We start from the raw sequence: 12,620 nt of genomic DNA on the forward strand, positions 1-12,620 counted from the left end.
GGAGGGCTTTGGAGCAGAGACTGTATTGCAAAGCAGAGTGGGAGCCAGGCCCTGTGACACCAACCATGTCACCTGGGGGCAAGTCCCTAGCCTCTCACCCTCAGCGGTCTGCGGTGGGAGTGAGATAATGTATGTAATGCACTTGGCAAACACTTGACATGGAGTAAACATTCGTGAAAACCAACGTACCCCACATATCAGCTTTCTTTCCTCCTTCCCACCTCGATGCTCTGGTATTCTCTCTCTCTCTCTCTCTCTCTCTCTCTCTCTCTCTCTCTCTCTCTCTCTCTCTCTTACACTGAGGGAGAAGAGGTCTTATCTCACACACCGAGACAGGCTACCACCCGAGCATCAGAAAACAGTCTCCTTAGGAAGCTGCTCTTCTGTGTTCTTGGAGTGACAGGGGGTGGATACGAACAGGCCACACATCCCTTCACTGTCCATCTCCTCCACGGATGCCACACAAGATGGTACCGGGTATCGCATCTACAGGAGCCCATGGGATGGGAAGAGCAGGAGGGCTGCAGGGTGGCCCCGGGGCTCAGGGGTGTGTGCCAGTGGCTCTGACGCCCCAGATCTCACAGAATCAATGGGGCATGATTCCCACAGGAAGGAGCGAGTGGAAACAAGTGCATAATCACACGGGGAAAGGAATTTGTTTTTAATTTTCAGGATACAAATTTTGTCCTAACTTTGTTAGTTATTCCTAAGTTGTTATTTTTGATGTTATTGTGAATAGAAGTGTTTTCCTTATTTTTATTTTATTTCTCATTGAACTTATTGGGGTGACGTTGGTTAATAAAATGATCTAGGTTTCAGGGGTACAGTTCTATACTATATCATCTGTATATTGTATTGTTTGTGTTCAACACCCCAAGTCAATTCTCCTTCCATCACCATGGATCCCCCCTTGACCCTCGTCCACCTCCCCCTTTCCCTCGGGTCATCACCATACAGGAAATTTTGTTTGCAAACACTTAGAAGTATAACCAGTTGTCCCAGAAAGGAAAAGGAATCGAGTGGTTGTAAGTAAGACGACTTACAGTAGCATTTCCATGTGCAGTTTGATTGTCGGGGAGCTATTCTAGGGAGAGCAGGACCACGGGGAAAGAGGAGGGAGTCACAGCTTGTGCTGACCATGACTTTCCCCTTCCCAGAAGGTCTCCTGTGAGCATACTGTTGCCATCCTTGCTCCCCTGTCCCCAAAAGTACCTCTTCCAGGCTCCACTGTGTGGCTCAATAATTACTACATTTCCGGGGATCCACCCCACCTCTCAGGGTGCCTCCCAGCCCCAGGCTCACTCCTCCCCGACTGTGAGCATCCCCCCCCCCAGTGGGGTGTGGGGCCCTGGGAATGCGCCCTGAGCATGGGGGTCGGGCCCTGGCTGCTGCTCTCAGAAACGGCAGAGCAGGGCGCCAGCTCCAGGAGGCCTTGGCGGGGAGGAGAGAGCCCCGGAGAGCGGCTCTGGCTAGAGAACTCTGCATGGCCCTGTGGGCCCTCCTTGAATTCTGGGAGGCTAGGATGTGTCCCTCCCTGAATCACTGGTGGTGACTCTACCAGCTCCTGCCCAGCTTGGTGCCTGCGTCTCCGAGGCCCTGGGCTGGCACCAGGGCTGTTCCAGTGGCTGGGAGCTCTCAGAGGGCCAGCAGGAGAGGCACTGGGGTCTCACAGGACAATTCGGGAAAAGGGCTTTCCCCATCCAATTTCCAGAGGGGATTGCGGGGGAAGAAGGCCAACTTCTGTGTGTGAGTTGTGGGTTCGCACTTCATTCGCCCACTTATCCTCCAGGGGCCTGGAAATACACACACGCGCGCGCGCGCGCGCACACACACACACACACACACACACACACACGCACGCACACGCCCACACCTCTCCTAGGTAAACATCAATTCTCAGAGCCTCAGGAACAACCCTCTAATGAGGAAAATGAATGTTTTCTTAAGCGTCTCATTCATTTGCAAGGCAGGTACCTGCAGCACCATGGGGCCAAACGTCCAATTATTATGCAGACCAGGGAGTCATCTTACCTCAATCCCACCCCTTGCCTCCCCACCTTCAAACAGCCCTTGGGGACCTGATGGGAAAGAGAAGGAGGCTGTTGCTAAGCAACGGGGAGGGCTGGGCTGATGTGCCCTTTCTCCCAGATGCACCCTCTTGCTTGTGATGAGCAAGGGAAGACATCCCACCGGGTGGAACCCTGCACCTTCCCCTAAACCAGCGGTTCTCAACCTGTGGGTCGCAACCCCTCTTTGGCGGTCGAACAACCCTTTCAGGTGTCGCCTAAGACCATCCTGCATATCAGATATTTACATGACGATTCATAACAGTAGCAACATGACAGTTATGAAAGAGCAACGAAAATAATTTGATGGTTGGGTCACAACATGAGGAACTGTATTTAAAGGGCCAGAAGGTTGAGAACCACTGCTAAACCAACAGGACTCAGCTCCTCAGTCTCTCCCCAGCCCGCAGTCTTCATGGAGCAGTTCTGCTCCTGCCACACACATCTGCTGCTCCTCCCGCCTCTGCTGTGCCACAGGGAGCCCTGGCAGTGGGCACCTGTACCCTCCTGCTTCCCGGGCTCTGTGCTAGGCCTGCTGGTGGCCACCGGCCTCAAAGCACCCGGAGCCTCGGCCTCTGCACTGAGCTGCGGGGCCAGGTCCATGGAGGTTTTTTTCCCTTAAAGAAAGCTGGAACATCTCAAAGACACCCTTATCGTGACTAATGTCCCAACAGGTGCAGTTTGGATACACAGGGGGCCGTTGGAGGTGCCTGTGTGATTCAGGGGAAGCCAGGGCAATCCATTCACTAGGGGACCAGTCTGAAGGGTCAGAGGTCTGAACAGGCTCAGGAGCAGCTGGAGGGCAAGCAGGCAGACTTGGCACCTGGAACCCAGTGCTGGGTCCCAGGAAGGGGTGCAGGATGGACCACCGCGGTGAGTGCGGCCAATCAGGGCAGTGCTGCCAGGGCGCTGAGCAGAAGACGGGAAACAACACGAGGTGAACGCAGCGCCCTGTGTGTGCTCAGTGCTTGGCACAGGGCACCTGGTCCATGCTAATGCCCTCAGGGCTCGGCGTTGTTTTTGATAGATCCTCCCTTCCCCCAACTGGTGGGCAGAGTATGACGTAACCTGCAGCCCAGAAATACCTGAGTGACTAACCAGGCACCTTATATGGACTATACATTGGACCACCAATCCACACCTGCCAAATACCCTAAGCCCATGTCCTATATGGACAACGCAGTAAGCCACCAATCAGTGTGGCCCCCCACCCCTTCCCATTCCGCCCCTCAAAAGGCATGCTCACCCCTGCACGTGCTGCTGTCCTCCCCTTGCGAGACAGCCCGGCAGGTCTTTCTCCTCCAATGAAGCCTGTAGTCCTGGTTTTCGGCCTCTGTCTGATTTTTCAGTTTTCATCCATGTACCCTGGTCTCTGGGCACAGCACACAGGGTCAAACTCAGGCCCACCTATGGCGCCAGGCTCCTCTGCCCATTGCCTCACTGATAGGGTTACCAGGAAGGTGGCCACAGCCTCCCCGGGCGAGGGAGCAGAGGAAATGAAATTGAAGAGAATTCGAAGTTGAAAATGTGGTGAGTTGAACAAATGTTGATTTTGGCTCCCTCCACAAAACCCAGGAATAAAGACATTTTTTAAAAAATGTATTTAAGGTGAAATCCATAAAGACAAAGAACAGGAAAGGAGACAAGAGCAGCCAAGGGACACCCACGAAGCTTTAGGGGGCTGGGAAGCAGGACAGGGCAGAGCAGCAAGGGCGGAACCCAAGGTCCGGCAAGGGAGACACCCCCAGGACGCCAGCTGCAGGCTCGCAGAGGCCAGGCTGGGCAGCCCAGGTGCGGCTGAAGGCAGCTGATGGGTGGGGCCGAAACCAGGGAAATGGGTTGAAAGTCTTTATCCAAAACAGATTCTCCAGGCTGGGGTTTCCTCTTGGAGAAAACTGAGTGTGGCATTGTGAAGGGGGTTGTGTGAAATCTGCTGCCTGAATGGGAGGCGCAGACCCCCTCCCTCCACGCAGCACCCAGGTGCCTGAGGGCAGCCACGCAGGAAGGCGGGGTTCTCACAGGTAAAACTCAACAGCTGAGAGGAAAGACCTTGGGCACTGACACCTGAGCATCACCTCACCTGCAGGATCAGACACAGCCACCCCTTCCCCCTCCCAGCTTCTAAAAGGCCCGCAGACAGTAAGGAAAGGTGCTAAGGGCTGGGGAACCTTTTTCCTGCCAAGGGCCATTGGGATAATTATAACATCATTCTCAGGCCACACAAAATTATCATCTTAAAAATTCGCCTGATATATTTGGTCAGGCATTGAATTAACTCACCCCTAATGCCTTGGCAGGGCCAGACCTAATGATTTCGCAGGCCTTATACGGCCCCAGGGCCAGACGTTCCCCACCCCTGCAGGGAACGACCAAGACAAATAAAGGGAATTTGGAGTAACAGTATTTTTTTATAACCGGAGAACTCCTGCAAAAAAAGCAAATGTGGGCAACTTACTATACATTTCAAAAATATAACTATATAAAATAAATCTTTGGAAAAGGATCAAATATAGATAGGCTACCTTAGCACTTGGGACTGAGCTGTCTGGTGGGCTGAAGTGATGACTACACATAGGCCAGGGAGGCGGCCAAAGAGCCACAGAAATCTTGCTCTTTATGCTGAAGACTCCACCCACCCCCTCCCTGACTGTCTCAGTGAGAGCAGGGAAGACAGAGAGCTGCCCCAGGAGGCTGTGTACCCAGGCTGCTCCCCAGGAACCCCACCCCACCCCCCCAGACAGCATTCCCGCCTTCGTCCCCTAACCCTTGCGGTCCTGGTTGGCTCTTTTCTTGCCAATTATATCCATGGGAACAGCTTTCTCCCTTGCTGACTCAGAGCTTCTGGGAGCTAAGTTCTTCAGGGAGCAGAATTCCTCGCGCTCTAAGGCTACAAAGCCAGATACCTTGTCCAACGAACGAATGATGACTAGACGGAGTGTCCCCTATCCTTTGCCTTGCCCAGCCTGCAATGCAGGGTGCCCGTTCCCCTGTAAAGCATCACTGAAAGGAATGTCCTTCTAGGCCAGTGGTGCTCAACCTTCCTAATGCCGCAACCCTTTAATACAGCTCCTCATGTTGTGGTGACCCCCAACCATAAAATTATTTTCGTTGCTACTTCATAACTGTAAGTTTGCTACTATTATGAATCGTCATGTAAATATCTGATAGGCAGGGTGGATTTTCATTGTTACAAACTGAACATAATTAAAGCATAGTGATTAATCACAAAAACAATATGTAATTATATATGTGCTTCCCGATGGTCTTAGGCGACCCCTGTGAAAGGGTTGTTCGACCCCCAAAGGGGTCGCAACCCACAGGTTGAGAACCGCTGTCCTAGGCGCTGTCAGCTGGTGTGCTCAAGGTCAAGGTACAGGTGGCATGTGGCATCCTGTAGTTTTCCTTTTCCTGCTGCGCTGGCACCCCAGGGGTGACGGCAGAGCCACAGAGCACCCTGAGCACCCTCTGCCCGTCTGGCATGGGGAGGGTACACACAGGGGTCCCTGTACTGGGCCAGGCCGCAGCAAAGGGAGCAGAGGAGGCCCTTTTCATTCAGGGGATTCTGTTCGCTGGAAAGTTCCCCAGACAGCCTTGCCAGGACCCACACACACACTCATGGAGGCCTGGGCTAAGGACAAGGCTGACTCCTGGTCACGCCTCCACTCTGAAGACCCTGGGTGCCACCTTGCCACAGAGTCCGGGTGCTGTTCTTCCCCGGGGCACCGTGGGACCCGTGGAGGAGCCCCCTCCCCCTCCCTCATCCAGGCCCAGCCTCGCTGGAACCCTGCAGGCTGAACAGCACTCTGTTCAAGCCAGGACAGCTGAGCAGAGAAGGAAGGAGGGGCAGTGGCCGGCTCTTCACACTCCTCTGCTGGGGAGCTGGTCTGGGGTGGGGCCCTGGCAGGGCGGAGGCCCAGAGGGTCATGCTGGGAGGTGGGAAAGCCGGAGGGCAGGGCCCAGGGGACCCCAGTTCTACATCGCAGCTCCCCTGGTTTCTCACATCAGTACCTCTCACACTTTGTTCTACATTCTCAGTTGCTCACACATGTCCCCATAGCATCAGAAGGCCAGACAAATACGTTCCCATGTCCCCAGCTGGTCACCCTCTGTGCTCATTGAATACTCAGGGGACGAGGGGGGAGGGAGGTGGCAGGCAGCAAATTCCCCTCGTGCAGGCACCTGGCAGGGACTTTGGCCCAGGCTCACGTATTTATAAGGGTCAACTTCTCGACTCGGGCACGCAAACCCCAGCTCTGGAAATTGCCAGCTTCTGCAATGACAAGGAGCAGTGCCCCGGGGCCAGTCCCGTGACCTTGAAGTGGGTGCCTTTTCAGCCACATTGACTGATGCGACCGACCCTGCATCTCACCACCTGGCTCAGAGGCCCGACGCTGCGGCCCAGTCCTCAGGACCCATGGTCCCCAGAGGACGGACCACGAACCACAGGCCCTACCTGAACATCTAAAATGTGGGTTCCAAAGAGCGGTCTCCCTGGCCTCCCAGCCGACGCCCCCACTCTCTCCCGGGCCCCGCTGTGACTTTGGGTGCCAGGTAATGAGGACCTCACTCAGGGGAGGAAAACCGCTTTAGAATAAGGGCCCCAACTTCAAGGTGACAGTCTCAGGGAGCTTGGGGGAGTAGGAAAAACACGGATCCTGGAATCAGAAAATCTAGGTTGGGAAGGGCTCTATCCCTCTCCCTTCCTCTCTGTAAAAAACCAATAAAATATATTTTTTAAAAAGTTACCTTGCATGCTCTCCTTCCCAAGAAACAACTATAGGATGTGTTCCTTCAAAGGCAGAGAGTGAACCAAGAAAGAAACACACGGGAGACACATGGAAGGGGACACAGAAGAGAGATGAAGGGAAAGAGAGGCCAGGCGGCTGGCTGGGCCCCAGCAGGGAGGGCCACCTCTCCAGACCAAGGGGAGTAGAAGGCGCCAGGAGCAATGCCTCCAAGACAGGAAGTGAATGGGACACCTGACCTACCTGGACATCTTGAGAGGAGACAGAAACTGTCAGAAATTTTTCATTCAGGTTGGTGATGAGAGCAAAGGAAACTAAGAAAATAAACCCAAGAAAATGAGTGACTCCAGGGGAAACAAGAAGTTGTGCGGGACAGAAAAAGTAGTCCGGTTTACTGCATGGACCGGCTGTGAGTAGAATTTTGTAGACAAAATCATGTTAAACCTGAATGTTTATCCAACAAAAATGATGCTATAACTCCTTTGGGAGGATGGCAAATGGGGAGGGTGCACATGTGCGGAGGGATCAGGGAGGAAAAAGAGCTAAGTTCCCATCTTCAGTGATAGTCTCTAAAACAGAAGCATCTAGAAGTATTACCACAAGTGTGGCATTTAGGGATAGGTGGTAAAACCAAGGGGGAAAAAAATAGCCCAAAGAGATGAAAGTGGTAGCCCTGGAGATTGTGAGAGGGGGCAAGAGGAGGCCTGTTTTCCTATCAAACTGGTTAGATTAGAACAATGTGATGCTTTGGATATATGCATGATTTACTAAAACAAAAACTAAAGATAAAAGCAAAGGAATGAGTAAATACAGGGGTGGGCAACAGTGGGTTTACAGTTTGTAGTACATGAAACTGAGAGTTTATTCTTGTGTTATTATGTCTTAATTATTGTATCATTTATTTGTGTTCCAACTGTAAACCTACCTTTGCCCACCCCTGCAATGCAAGCCACCGCGTGAGAAATCTCAACCACTAGATGGTGCTGTTGGCCACTCGTGGAAACGGGGCCAGGGAAGGGCCAGTGCTCGCCCATTGGTATTTCTAGGGAGTTGTCTACAAAACAGAATAAAGTGAGAGTTTTATCAATAAAGTTAGGGAGGGATGACGGCGTTTATGTTCTTATTTTCAAATATCCCTCTTCATGGAGTAGGAAGAAAAAAATCATGTGCCCCGAGAGGTGCACTCATTGAAAGCTCAACTCTTGGAGACAAATGCAGTCTTCTAGCCGCGCAGTGCCCCGCCTGCTAGAACCACAGGTGTCGATCCAGTAAACTCCACCTCCACCAAGCAGCCAGCTGTGGTAAATGTCTCTCCCAGGCACCCAGGCCTGGAGTCACGCATAGAGGAATTCAGAAATGGGAAGTTTGCTTTAGAAAAGCTGAAGCTATTGGTGCTAACGACAGAAATCAATGAAATTAAGTAAAAAATGGTTTGGGGACTGGCCGGGCATGGCTCAGTGGTTGAGTGTCGACCTATGAACCAGGAGGTCATGGTTCCATTCCTGGTCAGGGTACATGCCTGGGCTATGGGCTCGATCCCCAGTGTGGGGTGTGCAGGAGGCAGCCGATCAATGATTCTCTCTCATCATTGATGTTTCTGTCTCTGTCTCTCTCTCTCCCTCTCTCTCTCTTCCTCCCTGAAATCAATAAAAAAAAGTTTAAGAAAAAGAAAAGTGGGTTGGGGATCCTCACCTGATGGGTGGGATGCTTATCTATCCGGAAGCAGAGGCAGATGCGCGTATAACACATCCCTCGACACTAATGACCTCTGGGTAACCTGACCGGCGTTTTCCTTCTTTGTCCTTGGCTCTGTTTCACTTGACTCTTCTGGGTGTGTGGTCAGCGGAACTGTGGGCACACCTTTCTCACCCTCTGCTGTGCTGGGCACGTCTTCGTTAGATAAATACTACTATGTAAATATTGATAAACGAGTCTGGTTCACTGGCTGGGAGGCCAAGATCGAGGTGTCAGCCGGTTTCGCTTCTCCTGAGACTGCTCTCCTTGGCCACCTCCCACCGTGTCCCCACATGGTCCTGCCTCTGTGTGCATGCATACCAGTGTCTATCTGTGTGTCCAGTTTATTCTTCTTAAAAAGAAAAAAAAAAACATGAATCAAATTGGAGTAGGGCCTATCATAATAGCCTTATTTTAACGTAACCACCTCTTTGAAGGCCCTGTCTCTAAGTACAGCCATATTCCCAGGTCCAAGGTGTACAGGCTCCAACATCTGAATCTGAGGATTGGCTGGGGGTGGGGGTGGAGACTCACAGTTCAGCCTACAACAGTGAGACATGTAACCACCCCTAACAAAACTGGGTTCTGAAATTCACCAGGAAGAACTGCGCCAATGAGGGGACTCTTTGCTTGTGTAAGCCTCACTTTTCTCATCTGAGAAATGGGGATAATACTCCCACCCTCACCGGGTTGTTGGGAAGACGAAAAGCTTTTACAGTGGGGCCTTGACTTACGAGTGTCCCGACTAATGAGTTTTTTGAGATACCAGCTGTCTCTCCGCCGATTTTTTGCATTGAGTTGATAGAGTAATTTGAGTTAACGAGCTCCTTAACGAGCTCGGTCTCCGAACAAATTAAACTCGTAAGTCAAGGCCCCACTGTACTTCTGTGGAGCACTTTGCAGAGCTCAGCACACAGTAGGCACTCAGCTAATCAGAGCCACTTACCATCCCCTCCCTACACTTCACCTGCCCTTGCTCCCAGCTCCGACCTCTTGGCCTCTCCAGGCGTTTTCTCACACACCAACCCTCATACTCAAATCCTGCTCCGACGTCCTGGCTCGCTCCAGATGCCCCTTCTCTCTGCAGTCAGTGCCAGCCCCCAGCTCCCACTCACCCAGCTTTGTCCGCGTTATTATCTGTTCTCCATCACCAGGCCATCCAATTACCACCTACGAATTAAAATCCCAGGTTGTGTATTTGTCGGCTAAGTTTGCCTGCACCTGGGCTGACCCTCCCAATTAGGATGCAAGGCATTTTAGATCAAAGCACAACCGTACACTTTTTAGTTTTTCCCACATCACCCATCAAAGCATCTCAAATATAGCAGCCTCCATGAATCAATTAAAAGAGTTTGTGGATGTAAAAATACTTATAAATGGTCAACAGTCACTGATTGTGTGTGTGTGTGTGTGTGTGTGTGTGTGTGGTTTTTAGCATAAAGAAATCATGAGAGAGAAACACCGAATTCAGGTAACTCACTGATTTTCTCTGGAGGGAAGAGGAGGTGATGGGGCGGAGTCAACAGTGTTGGCAATGTCGTGCTGTGTTTTTTAAGCTGAGCGATAATCGCACGATTATTGGTTATGCTCTTCTCACACCTTTTCGTGCCCTTAAATATTGCAAGTGAATATTTATTAATTGACTCACATCTGCTGTTTGTGCCTGGGCTTATTAACACGGACAAGCACTGGGTGAGGGATTCTCCTGACAGGCGAGAAAATACTGAAAGCATTTGTCTTCAAAGAGTTTTCGTGCGGACTTTGGAGTATAACTCAGCAAACCCTTTCAATTAATCTTCTATCTGGCTGGGAAGATGTATGAGACATTATGAGCCTCACAAATGCAAATGGATTTCTATAAATAGGAGAAAAACAATTTCCTGTGTGTCCTTGGACAGAGAAAACTTAATTGGGAATTCATCTCTTGCTCGATGAAGGAAGAAGGTAGGAGAAGCAGATGGTGGACAGAGCAGGGATCTGCGTTCTCGTTGACCTGAGAACCCACACATTCTCCGTTGCCTTCCCGACTGCCTCGTCAATTCTCAGACAATGGAGGACCAGTAGCATCCTCCAACCCCCAGTAGTTCTTCATCGCGTCCCCTACCCTCAAAGGTCACCTGTGCTCTTCGGGAAACGTGAGCATGACAAAGTTAGGCTCATCTACATTTGCAAAAGCCAGTCAGGACTCGAACCCCCATAGCTCTCATTTTTCAGGTCTAGACCAAGAACTGGATCCAGGCGTCCCATCTCCTCCTGGTTCAAGTTCCCATTGTTATGCCCAGATTTCAAAATCCCCCAAGACAGACCACTAGGGAGCCGAGTTGATGCAAAAGCATAGAGTCTTTTATTCAAGCCCGGGACCTGATCCCTCTGCCTCCCCTACCGACGCAGCGATAGGGTGTGAGAGGGCCCCGAGTTCCAAGAGAACAAAGAATTTATAGGGCTTGGGGTCTGGGGGTGGGGGCACACTCTGACCACTGATTTGGCTGATTCCGGTTGGTTGAGTGAGGGCCGGGGGCTAGCAATGCAAGGGCAGGGTGCAGCTAGGGTCTGGTTACACAAAGACAGGGGGTGGCCAGCATACTCTTGGCCTTGGGCTAGTTTCCCCCACTTTCCCATTGGCCGAGATAAGGGCAGGCTGAGTAACTGATACATTCTGCGGCTTTTTCTTGGAAAAGGGGTTAAGGACACACTATCAGTCCTGTTCTGTCCTTTCACCATCACTGTGAGAAAGACATTTACATACCGTACCACCCTCCATTGTGCTTCAAAGCCAGCTCCTCTGCCCCCCACCACCCCCAAATCAGGGCAGAAGAAATTCCAAGATCTTTATGCTAAATCCAAAGTCACTGTCGCCCCAGGGAAGAGCACCTCATAGGCTCAGAAATGTGTGTAGTATGTGTCTCACCGACCACGGAGCTGCCACAGCCACAGCCTCTCCTGAGAACTGGGAGATTAAGAAATGAAGAACCTTCTCAGAGTGTTAAAGCAGCAGATCAACATGTAACAGACGAGCAGGAAAACAGACTACATCCCCTGAGGGGACTAATAGACATCCTGGCTAGTCAGAACCCATGGCAGCCACGCTGAGTAATCCATCCAGCCCTCTACAGAGAGAGGGGGGGGGGGGGTCGAGGAGGCAAACCCTGACAGGGCCTCACCCTTGACCCAGGGAGGGTGCCTGGGGAGGGGGCTGTGTGCACACTGGTACCGACCTAAGGAGTCTCCAAACCCATAGAGAATTTTTATGAGCTTATTTGAGCCAAACTGGCAACATTTGCTAGGAAACAAAATCTCAACGGATTGGAAATATGCTCCGGAGAATGGCAGTTTTACGGCTTCTTTTATACGTTAGAATCAAAGGAGGGGATATAGGGGGGGTCACATGGTATCCGTGGGTGGTAGACGAAGGGGGAGGGAGGAAGCAAAGCTGGGCTCAGATAAAAAGGCAAATGGAGAACCCATCCTCCATTTGCGGGTGTGGGGCAGTTAATGGTTAACATTGACAGCAGGTGGAGATGGCATTCGGGGATGAGAGAACAGTGAGGGCTCTGTGGTCTCTGCTCAGGTGCCAGTGGTTGTGCCGGGGAGGGAGGGGTTGGGTGGGTCTGGAAAAGGGGATTTCTCTGAGATTCAGAGGTCTGGTACCTTAATATATTTTTTTTATTGATTTTTTTTTTTTTTTTTTACAGAGAGGAAGGGAGAGAAATAGTTAGAAATATCGATGAGGGAGAAACATCAATCAGCTGCCTCCTGCACACCCCCTACTGGGGATGTGCCCGCAACCAAGGTACATGCCCTTGACTGGAATCGAACCTGGGACCCTTCAGTCCACAGGCTGACACTCTATCCACTGAGCCAAACCGGCTAGGGCCAGAGGTCTGGTACCTTCGATGCACAGGGAGGGCAATCACCGCTCCCTTCCCGTAAAGACTGATACTTGTCAAGGAAGCTACGGGCCTAGGACTAGACTACCCGCCATGACCTGCTTCTAGTTGGGAATCTTTATGTTTGGACCATCCTGTGTGGTTGCTTTCCGTCTCTGAGTGTGCAGGCCTCCTGAGCTCCTCAGGTT

The sequence above is a fragment of the Myotis daubentonii genome, chromosome 19 (genome assembly GCF_963259705.1).
Source record: "Myotis daubentonii chromosome 19, mMyoDau2.1, whole genome shotgun sequence".
Lineage (NCBI taxonomy): Eukaryota > Metazoa > Chordata > Mammalia > Chiroptera > Vespertilionidae > Myotis > Myotis daubentonii.